This window comes from Dasypus novemcinctus, chromosome 2, assembly GCF_030445035.2.
Source record: "Dasypus novemcinctus isolate mDasNov1 chromosome 2, mDasNov1.1.hap2, whole genome shotgun sequence".
Lineage (NCBI taxonomy): Eukaryota > Metazoa > Chordata > Mammalia > Cingulata > Dasypodidae > Dasypus > Dasypus novemcinctus.
Window position 1 is genome coordinate 35633323 of NC_080674.1, and position 14632 is coordinate 35647954.

The following is a 14632-nucleotide window of genomic DNA, read 5'->3' on the forward strand; positions in this document are numbered from 1 at the left end:
ACCAGTGTCTCAGGGATTTGAGTGTCAGCATGAAGCAAAGAAACATACATGTCATGGGTATCTCAGAAGGGCAAGAGAAAGGAAAAGGGGTAGAAAGGATATCTGAGGAAATAGTGACTGAAAATTTCCCAACTCTTATGAAAGACATAAATGTACATGTCCAAGAAGCGCAACATACTCCAAACAGAATAAATGCTAATAGGCCTACTCTGAGACACATATTAATTAGAATGTCAAATGCCAAAGATAAAGAGAGAATTCTGAAAGCAGCAAGAGAAAAATGAGTCACCACATACAGGGGATTCTCAAAAAGAATAAGTGCTGATTTCCTGTCAGAAACCATGGAGATGAGAAGGCAGTGGTATGATATATTTAAGGTACTGCAAGAGAAAAACTGCCAGCCAAAAATTCTATATCCAGCAAAAATGTCCTTAAAAAACGAGGGAGAATTTAAAATATTCACAGATAATCAGAAACTGAGACAAAAGGCTTGACTTACCGGAATTACTAAAGGGAGTTCTGCAGATTGAAAGAAAAGGACAGGAGAGAGTGACTTGGAGTAGTGTGAAGAGATAAAGATTCAGAAAATAGGAATGCTACTGAAGCTAAGTTGGTATCTTTGCAAATTAGTAGGTTATAAAAGTAGGTTGTGCAATACAAACTCCAGGGAAACCACAAAGAAAGTATTTAAAAAACATTTATTGCTTCTCAGCCTTTTGGCTAAGATCAAGTTCTGTTCTTATTTTTGTTTTTATCAATTTAATAGCTGATATATTCTTTATCTGAGGAAAATATATTAAATAGATTTTTGGAATTAGGAGATGGAATAGGAGCTTGCTCTGTCTACTCCACCCATTGACCTGGTATTGCAGTACTTCCAGGAACAGTACAGAAAGAAAAAAAAATTATACAGAAACAGAAATGAGAAAGGGATCAGGCAGATATATCACAAAAGATCAACTATACAGAAAAGGAGGTTGCAGTAGAGGAAAATAGAGATAAAAAAGATATGACATATAACAACCAAAGGACAAAATGAACTAAGTACTGCCTTCACAGTAGTAGCACTGAATGTTAATGGATTCAGCTCCCCAATCAAAAGACATATAGGCAGAATGGATAAAAAAGCATGACCCAACTATCTGTTGTTTACAAGACACAAAGACACAAATGGTTTGGAAATGAAAGTAAAGAAGATATTCCATGCAAATAATAACCCAAGAAGAGCTGGGGTTGCTATGCTAATATCAGACAAAATAGACTTTAAGTCAAAAGCAGTTATAATAGAAAAGAAAGAAAGTATATATGAATAAAAGGGGCAATCATTCAAGAAAAAAGTCATAAATATTTATGCACCTAATGATGGTGCTGCAAAATACATGAGGCAAATTGGCAAAACTGAAGGGAGAAATGGACACCTCTACAAAATAATAATTGGAGATTTCAATACACCACTCTCATCAATAGGTAGAACATCTAGATGGAAGATCAATAAGGATGGGAAAACGGACTTTGGCCCAGTGGTTAGGGCCTCCGTCTACCATATGGGAGGTCCGCGGTTCAAACCCCGGGCCTCCTCGACCCCTGTGGAGCTGGCCATGCGCAGTGCTGATGCTCGCAAGGAGTGCCGTGCCACGCAAGGGTGTCCCCCGCGTGGGGGAGCCCCCACGCGCAAGGAGTGCACCCGTGAGGAAAGCCGCCCAGCGTGAAAAAGAAAGTGCAGCCTGCCCAGGAATGGCGCCGCCCACACTTCCCGTGCCACTGACGACAACAGAAGCGGACAAAGAAACAAGACGCAACAAATAGACACCAAGAACAGACAACCAGGGGAGGGGGGGAAATTAAATAAATAAATAAATCTTTAAAAAAAAAAAAAAAAGATCAATAAGGAAACAGAGAACTTGAATAATATGATAAATGAACTAGACCTAACAGATATATACAGACTATTGCACCCAAAACAGCATGATATATACAATCTTCTCGAGTGCTCATGGATAAACCACATGTTGGGTCACAAAACAAGTCTCAATAAATCTAAAACGATTGAAATTATACAAAGCATCATCTCTGACTATTATGGAATGAAGCTGGAAATCAATAACAGGTAGAAAACTGGAAAACTCACAAATATAGGGAAGCTAAATAACACACTCTTAAACAATCAGTGGGTCAAAGAAGAAATTGCAAGGGACATCAGTAAATATCTTGAGTGTTTTAGTTTGATAAAGGCTGCCAATGCAAAAATACCAGAAATGGGTTGGCTTTTATAAAGGGAATTTATTAGGGTAAAGTCTTACAGTTCTAAGGCTGTGAAAAAGTCCAAATCAAGGTATCATCAGAGATGTAGCCTCACCAAAGGTCACCTGCTGGCAGATCCTGGACTCCTGCCATATGGCAAGGCAAAATGGAGGGCAGAGTTTGCCTTCTCCTCCAGGCTCACTTTCCCTCCAAGTTCAGCTGTGGGTGAAGAGGCATTAGCTTCTGCTCTCTCCAGGCTTTGACTATGTAGCTTCAGGCTGCTTGGTTGATTCTTAGCCTCTCAAGGTTTTTCTGTCTTTCTGTGGCTCTAGGTGATCCTGGAGTCTTCTCTCACGTGGCAGGGTAAAAGCTTACAGTTCTGTTTTCCTGTTTTCTCTGCTGTTTAGAAAAGACTCCAGCAAGAGGACTGAGACCCAACCTAGGTCATACCTCACTGAAGTACTCCAATCAGAAGTCCCCAAATGAATTCAACCATACCCACAATCTAGTTAAAAAAACCCTTAACTGAAGCAGTATACTCAAAAGTGATCTAATCAAAGGTCCCACATAAAATAAGGTTACATGCTCAGGAATTGGTTAGCTTAAGAACACAGTTTTCTGAGGTCCAAAAACTAAACCAGGACTTTGAGAAAAACAAAAAAAATGAGAACATAACATATCAAAACATATGGGATGCAATGAAGGCAGTCCTGAGTGGGAAATTCATAGCCCTGAACACTTAACATTAAAAAATGAAGAAAGAGCTAAAATGAAAGACCTAACTGTACACATGGAGGAACTAGGAAAAGAACAGCAAACTAATCTCAAAGCAAGCAGGATGACAGAAATAACAAAACTTAGATCAGAAATAAATGAAATTGAGAATGAAAAATCAACAGAGGGAATTAATAAAACTAAAGGTTGGTTCTTTGAAAAGATTAATAAAATTGACATACCCTTAGCTATACTGAGAAAGAAAAAAAGAGAAAATACAAATAAATAATATCAGGAATGAGAGGGGAGACATTCCTACTACTGACCCCAAATTAAAAAAAAAAGGATTATAAGAGGATACTATGAACAACTATATGCCAACAAATTAGACAACCTAGATGAAATGGAAAAATTCCTAGAAACACCCAAACAACCTACACTGACACTAGAAGAAACAGAAGACTTCAACAGACCAATTAAAAGGAAAGAGTTTGAATCAGTCATCAAAAATCTCCCAACAAAATACCCAGGACCATATGGCTTTAGAAGTGCGTTCTACCAATCATTTCAAGAAGAATTAATACCAATCCTGCTCAAACTTTTCCAAAAAATTGTATAGACGGGAACACTACCTAACTCGTTCTATGAGGCCAACAACCCTTATTACCAAAGCCAGATAAAGATACCTTAAGAAAAGAAAATTACAGACCAGTATCTCTTATGAATATAGATGCAAAAATCCTCAAAAAATACTTACAAATCAAATCCAATAGCACATTTAAAGAATTCACACCATGATCTCATGGGTTTTATCCAGGTATGCAAGAGCAGTTCAACATATCGATATCTATTAATGTAATACACCACATTAACAGAACAAAGGGGAAAAAAAACACACTATTATTTCCATTGACACAAAAAAGGCATTTGACAAAATCCAACATCTTTTCTTGATAAAAGCACTTAGAAAAGCATGAATTAAAGGACATTTCCCCAATATGATAAAGGGCATAAATAAAACCCACACTAACATCATACTCAAAGGTGAAAAATTGAAGGTTTTCCCTCTGAGATCTGAAACAAGACAAAGATGCCCACGGTTACCACTGTTATTCGACATTGTACTGGAAGTTCTAGCCACAACAGTTTTTTAAAAAATTTTTATTATTTATTATTAATTTCTCTCCTCTTCCCCTGCTCCAGTTGTGTGCTCTCTGTGCCCATTTGCTGTGTGCTCTTCTGTGTCCGCTTGTATTCTTGTCAGTGGCACTGGGAAACTGTATCTCTTTTTTTGTTGCATTGTCTTGCTGCACCAGCTCTTCGTGTGTGTGGTGTCACTTCTGGGCATGCTGCACTTTTTTTGCTTGGGGCAGCTCTCCTTACAGGGCACATTCCTTGCATGTGGGGCTCCCCTATGTGGGGGACACCTCTACGTGGCACAGCACTCCTTGCGCCCATCAGCACTGTACATGGGTCAGCTCACCACATGGGTCAGGAGGCCCTGGGTTTGAACCCTAGACCTCCCATGTGGTAGTCGGACGCTCTACCAGTTGAGCCAAATCCACTTCACTAGCCACAATAGTTTGGCAAGAAAAAGAAATAAAATGAATCCACATGACAAAGGAAGAAGTAAAACTTTTACAATTTGCAGATGACATGATCCTATACATAGAAAGTCCTGAAAAGTTGAAACAAAGCTACATGAACTAATAAACAAATTCATCAAAGTCATGGAATACAAGAATCAACACACAAAAATCAGTGTTGTTTTTATACATTAGTACTTTTTTTTTTAAAAAAAGATTTATTTTTATTTATTTCTCTCCCCTTTATCCCCACCCCCCACCCCAGCTGTCTGTTCTCTGTGTCTATTTGCTGCGTGTTCTTCTCTTTGTCTGCTTCTGTTGTTGTCAGTGGCACAGGAATCTGTGTTTCTTTTTGTTGCATCATCTTACTGTGTCAGCTCTCCGTGTGTGCAGCACCATTCTTGGGCAGGCTGCACTTTCTTTTGCACTGGGCGGCTCTCCTTATGGGGAGCACTCCTTGTGCATGGGTTCCCCTACACGGGGGACACCCCTGCATGGCACGGCACTCCTTGTGCGCATCAGCACTGTGCGTGGGCCAGTTCCACATGGGTCAAGGAGGCCCGGGGTTTGAACAGAAGCCAAGTCCGCTTCCCTATACATTAGTAATGAGCAAGCTGAGGAGGAAATCAAGAAAAAAATTCCATTTACAATAGCAAGTGAAAGAATCAAATAACTAGGAATAAATCTAACCAAGGTTGTAAAGGACTTGTACACAGAAAACTATAAAACATTGCTAAAAGAAATCAAACAAGGACTAAATAAATGGAAGGACATTCTGTGTTCATGGATTGGAAGATTAAATGTTAAGATGTAAATTCTACCCAAAATGATTTACAGATTCAATGAAATCTTAATCAAAATTCCAACACTTACTTTGCAGAAATGGAAAAGCCAATCATCAAATTTATGTGGAAGGGTAAGGGGCTCTGAATAGCCCAAAACATATTGAAAAAGAAGAATGAAGTTCAAGAACTCACACTTCTGGACTTCAACGCATATTACAGTGGTAAAAAGAGCATGGTACTGGCACACAGATAGATAGACTGATAGAATTTAACTGAGAGTTCAGAAATAGACCCTTACATCTATGATCAATTGATTTTTGACAAGAGTGGTAAGTCCACTCAATTGGGAAAGAATAATCTCTTCAACAGATGGTACTGGGAGAATTGGATGCCCATATGCACAGGAATGAAAGAGGACTCCATCTCACACCATATACAAGAATTAACTAAAAATGTATCAAGGTACTAATTATTAGAACCATGACTATAAAACTCCTAGAAGTAAATGTAGGGAAGAATCTTCAGGATTTTTGTTAGGCAAGGTGTTTTAGAATTTATACCCAAAGGACAAGCAACAAAATAAAAAAGAGATAAATGGGACTTCCTCAAACTTAAAAACTTTTGTGCCTCAAAGGACTTTGCCATAAAAGTGAAAAGACAATCTAGATAATTGGAGAAAATATTTGGAAACCACATGTCTGATAAGGATTTAAGGTCTAGAATGTATAAGAAAATACCACAACTGAACAATAAAAAGACAAACATCAATGATATAATTTCTTACATTGCTAGAGTCACAATAATTCTATAGTAGAATACTAGTTAGTCCACTCTAATCCATATTTTATTCCTCCATCCTGAGGACCCAGGGATGGTGATATCTACTCCACCTGTAAATTGAGAGGGGCTTAGATCCCACATGGCTGATGGAACTCTACTTTCAGCTGTAGACTCTCTCGGTTCCCTGGTGTGGTGGTTGACCATCTTCACCTCCCTGTTAGCTGACCTGGGTAAGCCCAATGAACCAGAGAGTAGGTGTTGCAACTCTTGCTGAGGCTCAAGGTCCAGCTGGCACATAGACAGTCCAGAGATTCAAGTCTCCTGAGCATACACCAACTCCAATGTGCAGTAAAATATGGGGACAGTGGCCACAGGAGTTGCTGAGGGCAAGGAGAGGGAAAAAGAGGTATGATATTGGGGCATTTTGGGGACTTGGAGTTGTCCTCAGTGATATTTCAGGGACAGACACAGGACATTATATATTCTGCCATAATACACTGAATGGACTTGGAGAAAGTGTAAACTACAACATAAACTATAACATGCTGTGTAGCAATGGTCCAAAATGTATTCATCAAATGCAATGAATGTACCACACTAATGAAAGAAGCTGTCGATGTGGGAGGTGTGGGCAGTGGGGTATATGGGAACTGCTTATATTTTTTAATGTAACATTTTGTGTGATCTATGTATCTTTTTAAAAATAAATTTAAAAAAAGTAAAAAAAGAAAAAAAAAAAGCCAGAAACCCAATTTAAAAATGGGCAAAAGACTTGAATAGTTATTTCTTCAAAGATGATATAGGGAAGCAGACTTGGCCCAATGGATAGGGCATCTGCCTACCACATGGGAGGTCTATGGTTCAAACCTGGGCCTCCTTGACTCTTGTGAAGCTGGCCCATGCGCAGTGCTGATGTGTGCAAGGAGTGCAGTTCCATACAGGGGTGTCCCCCACGTAGGGGAGCCCCACGTGCAAGGAGTGCACCCTGTAAGGAGAGCCACCCAGTGCGAAAGAAAGTGCAGCCTGCCCCGGGGTGGTGCCGCACACACAGAGAGCTGACACAGCAAGATGCCGCAACAAAAGAAACACAGATTCCTGGTGCCACTGATAAGGATAGAAGTGGTCACAGGGGAGCACATGGCGAATGGACACAGAAAACAGACAACTTGATGGGGGGGAGGGGAAGGGGAGAGAAATAAATAAAAAATAAATCTTAAAAAGATATAAATTTGGATAAAAAGCACATGAAAAGATGCTCAACATCTTTAGCTATTATGGAAATGCAAGTCAAAAGCCCAGTGAGATATAATTTCACACACTCTGTTATAGTTACTATTTTTTTTTTTTTTTTTAAAGATTTATTTATTTAATTTCCCCCCCTCCCCCGGTTGTCTGTTCTCGGTGTCTATTTGCTGCATCTTGTTTCTTTGTCCGCTTCTGTTGTCGTCAGCGGCACGGGAAGTGTGGGCGGCGCCATTCCTGGGCAGGCTGCACTTTCTTTTCACGCTGGGCGGCTTTCCTCACGGGCGCACTCCTTGCGCGTGGGGCTCCCCCACAGGGGGGGGACACCCTTGCGTGGCACGGCACTCCTTGCGCGCATCAGCACTGCGCATGGCCGGCTCCACACGGGTTAAGGAGGCCCGGGGTTTGAACCGCGGACCTCCCATATGGTAGACGGACGCCCTAACCACTGGGCCAAAGTCCGTTTCCCAGTTATAGTTACTATTAAAATCAGAAAACTACCAGTGTTGGAGGGGAGGTGAAGAAATAGGAACACTCATTCAATGCTAATGGGAATATAAAATGGTGCAGCCACTGTGGAAGATGGTTTGGAAGTTCCTCAGAAAGCTACGTGTAGACTGATCATATAAGTTGGCACTCTCATTACTAGGTATATATTCAAAAGAATTGAAAGCAGGGACTTGAACAGATATTTGCTGACCAATGTTCATAGTGGCTTTTTATTCACAATTGCCAAAAGATGGAAGCAACCCAAGTGTCCATCAACTGATGGTGGATAAACAAAATGTGGTTGTATTAGTCAGCCAAAGGGGTGCTTGATGTAAAATACCAGAAATCTGTTGGCTTTTATAAGGGTTTTTATTTGGGGTAGAAACTTACAGTTACCAGGCTATAAAGCATAAGTTACTTCCTTTACCAAAGTCTGTTGCCTTGTGTTAGAGCAAGATGGCTGCCAACATCTGCAAGGGCTCAGGCATCCTGGGTTCCTCTCTTCCTAGTGCTCATTCCTCTCTGGACTCAGCTGCTCTGCTCTCTTCCAAGGTCAGCTGTAGTCTATCAGGTGAATGGTTTGTCTCTCTTCCCAGGGCCTCGGTCTCACAACCAACTCCTTTTGTTCTGTGTGTTTCCTTCCTGGGGCTTCAGCTCAAAAACTCCAAACTCCGTTTTCTGTGATGCAGTTTCTCTGTCAGTACCAATTCACCAAGGGGTGGGGACTCAACATCCTACTGATGTGGCCCAATCAAAACCCTAATCATAATTTAATCACCCCAGAGGAACAGACCAGCTTACAAACATAATCCAATATCTACATTTGGAATTCATAAACAATGCCAAACTGCCCCAGTGGTATGTACATATGATGGAATATTATTCAGCCATAAAAAGGAATGAAGTCCTGATGGGTGAGACAACATGAATGAACTTTGAGGGCATTATGCTGAGTGAAATAACCCAAATACCAAAGGACAAGTAAAAAGTATGATCTCACTGATATGAACTAATTATAATAAGCCAACTCACAGAGTTAGGATCTAGAATATAGGTTACCAGAGTATAGACTGGGGTTAGAGAATGGGTAATTTGTATAAAATTTCTATTTAGGTTGATTGTAAAGTGTTAGAAATGGATGGTGGTGATGGTAGCTGTTTTAGTTTGCTAAAAGCTGCCAAGCCAGTGTGCCAGAACTGGCTGGGTTGGCTTTTACAATGGGGATTTATTAACTTATAACCTTACAATCCCAAGGCTGAAAAAGTGCCCAAATCAAGGCATTGGGCAAAACTATCTTCCAAACTGTATGTTGCCAGTTACCCTGGATTCCTGTCCCAAGGCAGGGCACAATGGTGGTGTTTGCCAGTCTCTTCTTCCCCCCCCAGACTCTGTTGCTTTCAGCTTCTGGCTACTTTTTTTTGGCTTTCTTTCTCTCGGGTTCTGTCAATTCTAGTGTTTTGCTTTCATTGCTTCCTCTCTCATCTTCTGTGGGTTCATCTCTGAGCTCTTGGATCTTTTCTCTCTGCCTGTCACTCTAAATTCACCCCATTTATAAAAGACTCCAGTAAGAAGATCAAGACCCACCTGGGTCTAAAGTAAACTAATCAAAGGCCCTTAATGGAAGTTATCTAATCCCACGTACAATAGATTCACACCCACAGGAATGGACTAATCTAAGGACATTATCTTTTCTGGGGTCCACAAAGTCTCAAACTACCACAGCAGCACATTATTGTTAGTGTAATTAACAGCACTGAATTATACAGGTGAATGTGGTTAAAGGGGAAACTTTAGGTGACATATCTTAGTAGAAAAGTTAAAAGGTAAAACATAGAACTGTATAATCCCATTATATTATGTGAATCCCATTATAGAAATGAACTATAATTAATAGTACAAGTATAAGAATACATATTTTCTCATGAATTATAACAAATGTATGACAATACAAGGAGTTAATAATAGGGTGGTATATGGGGAAAAATATGCCTAACATAAACTATGGGAAATAGTTAATAGTACCATTTAAATAATCTTTCATCAATTGTAACAAAGGTAACTATTGTTAAAAAATAGTGTATCTCATAATCTGTAACAAAATTTTCCACCAGGGTGTGGAGTTGTATGGGAAATCTTCACATATGTATGATTGTTTTGTAAGTTCACAATATCTGTAACAAAAATATATTTTAAAAAATAGTATGGGTTACCAACTGTAACATAAGGACTATAGTTGGTAGTAATATTTTGACAATGCTCTTGCATATTTTGTAACAAATGTTTCACACCAATGCAAAGAGTTGGTGGAGGGGTGATGTATGAGACCCCTGTGTGATGTTATGTGTGTTTATTTTGTAAGTTCACAATCTTTACTATACACTTATTGCTTATGTGTGTTCATGTATGAATGATATACTTCAGTAAAAAAATAAATAAAAATGAATAAATAAAAAATTGTGTAATTATAAAAAAGTGTTATTGTCAATTGTAATATATGTTCTACACCAATGCAAGGTGTTGATGGTGGGTCTGTGTATGGGAATCTTGTATTTTATGTATGATTGTTCTTTAAATCTACAACTTCTCTAATTTAAAAAGTCCAGCAGTGGAACATCTGGGAGAGGGAGAAGGTCTGTCTCCTGGGAAGTAGAGGGGGCATTGAAACTCCTGTAAACAAGGGAACTCCTAAGGTCACTAGCAAGCACAAGCCCTGGACAAGATACAGGCCCAGAAAAGACAGGGACAACCCTGTACTTTGGGTGGATCTTCTTGATAGAAGTGGTGACACTCAAGAAACTCTGTGTCATATCACCCAGCTGGTTACAAATTCAAGAAACAGATCTCTCAGGGAACAAATCCCAGAATTAACATTAAAATATTAAAATATACAGTGTTCAACAAGACTACAAGAAAAACAAAGAAATAGGAAATGATGGCCCATCCAAAGGAAGACTATACAAATCCAGAAAACATCAGTTATGAAGACCAGATTGCAGACATATCAGATAAAGACTTTAAAAGAAAGATCTTCATATGCTCAAGCACATGAAGGAAAAGATAAAGATAGAACTAAATGATATCAGGAAAACAATGAATGAACAATATAAGAATCTCAATAAAGAGATAGAAATTTTACAAAGGAAGCAAACACAGTAACTCCTGGAGTTGAAGACCATGATAACTGAAATGAAAAATTCCTAGGAGGTTCTGGTTTCAATAGCAGATTGGAGTTGGCAGAAGAAAGAATCAGTGAACTTGAAGACAATTAAAATGAGTGAGGCTGAGGAGCAGAAAGAGAAAACAATTATAAGAAGCCAAAATAGCTTAGCAGACTTCTGGGATACCATCAATATGCACATTATGGAGATCCTAGAAGGAGAAGATAGAGAGAAAAGGATAGAAGGAATATTCAAAGAAATAATGACCACACCTCCCAAACATAGCAGAAGACATGAAAATACACATCCAAGAAGCCCGAAGAATACCAAACAGGATGAAGATGAAGAAAAATATGGCTCATCACATAGATCAAACTGTCATATGCAAAGGACAAGGAAAGAGTCCTGAAAGCTGCAAGAGAAAAGCAATGTGTTAGATACAATGGAGTCCCAATTATTAATAGATTAAGTGCTGATTTCTCATCAGAAACCATAGATGCAAGAACATAGGGGGTTGAAATACTTGAAGTACTGAAAGAAAGCAATTGCTAACCAATAATTTTATATCCAGCAAGATTTCTTTTAAAAATGAGGGAGATTGAGACAGATAAACAGAAGGTGAGGGTGTTCACCATTAGAACTGCTCTAAAAGCAGTGCTAAAGGGAGTTCTTCAGATAGTTGTTCAAAGTGGCATAAAGAAATAAAGACCTCTGGTAAAGGTAACCATTTATGTAGTTGTAAATACCAGGAATATTGTATTGTATTTTTTAGGATGTAACTCCACTTCTTACTTCTTACAGGTGCTAAAATGCCAATGCATAAAAAGTAATGATAAATTTATGGTTTGGGGGACATACAATATACAATGATGAATTTATAATAAGGACAAAAAAAAGGTGAGAAGAACAGTGGGGTATAGGAACAGTGTGTGTATGCCGTTGAAGTTGTTGGTATCAAATCAGACATGATTGATATATATTTAGGATGTTAAAATTTAACTCCATGATAATCACAAGTAAAATATATGAAAAGGATATTCAGATAGAATTCAGATAGAAATGAGAAGTTACACAGTATGTTACAAAATCATATAAATATGAAAGTAGGCATTAAAGAAGATTTGAGGGACAAAAACACATCAGACTTACAAAGACTAAATAGCAAAATAGCAGAAGAAAGCCTTGTATTAGCAGTAGTTAATTTAAATGTAAATGAATTAAACTCTCTATCAAAAGGCAGAGATTTGCAGAACGGATTTAAAAAAAAAAAAAAAAACATGTCCTGGATGCACTACCAGAGGAAACAGAAGAAGGTGCAAGCCATGGAGGGGAATCAGGATAAGGCAGAGAAATGTGTTGAGATCACCTGGGAGGCCCTGAATGCTGGCAACTGTGAGAAGACCCAGTGCTTCCTGTGGGCGGCTGAGAAGCTCTATCCACTGTCCTTGGCCCATGCACTATTAGAAATACTTCTGAAAAATGTAAGCACAGGTGGAAATACCCCTCATTGCCAAAAACCATCAAGTACGGTGACCACAACAAGCCTAATTTTACAAAGGGGAGCACATCTTGTAGTGGTTAAACTGGAAAAAGCTATACCAAAGACCACACAGAGGGAGTTCTTAGCATAAACATGTAAAAATTACTGTAAAGTACTTGGAGTTATGAAAGATGCTGGTGATGAAGATTTGAAAAAAGCTTATAATAAGTTTGCTTGAAGTTTTACCCAGAAAAACTCATGCACCTGGAGCAACAGATGCTTTAAAAAGATTGGAAATGCTTATGCTGTTTCAAGCAATCCAGAAAAATGAAAACAGTATGACCTTATGGGCAATGAAGAACAAGCTGTAATCACCAAAACAATGGCAGATTTAATTTCCATAGAGGTTGTGAAGCTGGTATAACTCCAGAAGACTTATTTAATATATTCTTTGGTGGTGGATTTCCTTCAGGTAGTGTACATTCATTTTCAAAATGGATGAACTAGTTATAGCCATCAACATCAACATTGGCATAGTGGACATGAAAGAGAAGAAGAAAGAGGAGAAGGAGGTTTTTCTGTGTTTCTCCAGCTGATGCCCATTATTTTCTTGATCCCTGTGTCATTGTTAAGCCAGGTGATGGTCTCTAATCTTCCTTACTCCTTATATCCCAGACTGGGATCAGGGCAGACCATTAAAATGCAGACAGAAAACTTGGGTGTCATTTATTATGTCAACAAGGACTTTAAAAATGAATATAAAGGAATGTTATTACAAAAGGTAGAAAAGAGTGTGGAAGAAGATTATGTGACTAATATTTGAGATAATTGCTAGAAAGAAAGACACCAAAAAAAGATAGGCAATACAAGCAAAAGTATACCATGACAGCTAACTCTGAAGGAAGGCAGGTGCCTTGAGCATGGGTAACTGTAAACAATTAGAGTGACTGACCAGTTTCTATAAAGGAGGATGGACAGGAATTTTTATTTACCACTTTTAGTGTGCTCTTTATTTTTTCTGTAAGTAAATTTAAGTTTTATCATGAGAGCTGAAGGGAAATGGTTTGATACTAAAAACTGAATAGTTGGCCTGAAATCTTGGACTGTTTATGACCCACTGGCTCTTTTAAACAGTAAGAAATTGAAAACTAAAAATATTTTAGTTGTGCTTCTGCAATTATTTTCACTTTAAAAGTTTCTATGATTCCTAACTAAAAATGTCTCGAGAAAGGATTATCACACCTGTAGCAATCTCTGGTTTTAGTGTTTCTCCATTTTTTCCTTGTAAATATTTATGGAATGATCATTTTGTGTACATATAAGTTTTTATTTAAATTCTTTATATGTTTAGCTCCATGAGACACTTCAGCTTAAACTGATGGAATAAATGTTATATGACAAAATTAAAAAAAAAAAAAGCATGTCCTTACTATATACTGTTTATAAGAGACTCACCTTACATTCAAAGACATATGTGGGTTGAAAGTGAAAGGATAGAAAAACATATACCGGTGGCGGACTTGGCCCAGTGGTTAGGGCATCTGTCTACCACATGGGACATCCGCGGTTCGAACCCTGGGCCTCCTTGACCCATGTGGAGCTGACCCATGTGCAGTGCTGATGCGCGCAAGGAATGCTGTGCCACGTAGGGGTGTCCCCAATGTAGGGGAGCCCCATGCTCAAGGAGTGCACCCCATAAGGATAGCCACCCAGCACAAAAGAAAGTGCAGCCTGCCCAGGAATGGTGCCGCACACACGGAGAACTGACACAACAAGATGATGCAACAAAAAGAAACACAGATTCCCATGCCGCTGACAACAATAGAAGCAAACAAAGAAGACGCAGCAAATGGACACAGAGAACAGACAACTGGGGTGTGGGGGGAAGGGGAGAGAAATAAATAAATGAATAAATCTTAAAAAAAACACTTAAAAAAAAAAAGAAAAACATATACCATGGAAGTAGTAGCAAAAGAGAGCAAATAGTAACCAAAAGAAAGCTTGTGTAGCTATATTAATATCAGATAAAATAGAATTTAAATTAAAAACTGTTACGAGGGACAAAGGTGATTATATACTGATAAGTAGGTCAATTCAACAAGAAATTATAATTATAAATATATATACACCTAACAGCAGGGCCCCAAAATGTTGAGC

General features: G+C 38.7%; 1 non-coding gene and 1 pseudogene across 1 annotated transcript; both read left to right on the forward strand.

Moving 5' to 3' along the window:
• The first annotated feature begins 700 nt into the window (after nt 1-700).
• Nucleotides 701-897, forward strand: LOC111762211 (U2 spliceosomal RNA). The gene has a single exon (XR_002795381.1). It is a non-coding gene; the product is annotated as a U2 spliceosomal RNA (small nuclear RNA).
• Nucleotides 898-9596: 8699 nt separating this feature from the next.
• On the forward strand, nt 9597-13601 carry LOC131280475 (dnaJ homolog subfamily B member 14 pseudogene; annotated as a pseudogene).
• Nucleotides 13602-14632: the final 1031 nt, after the last annotated feature.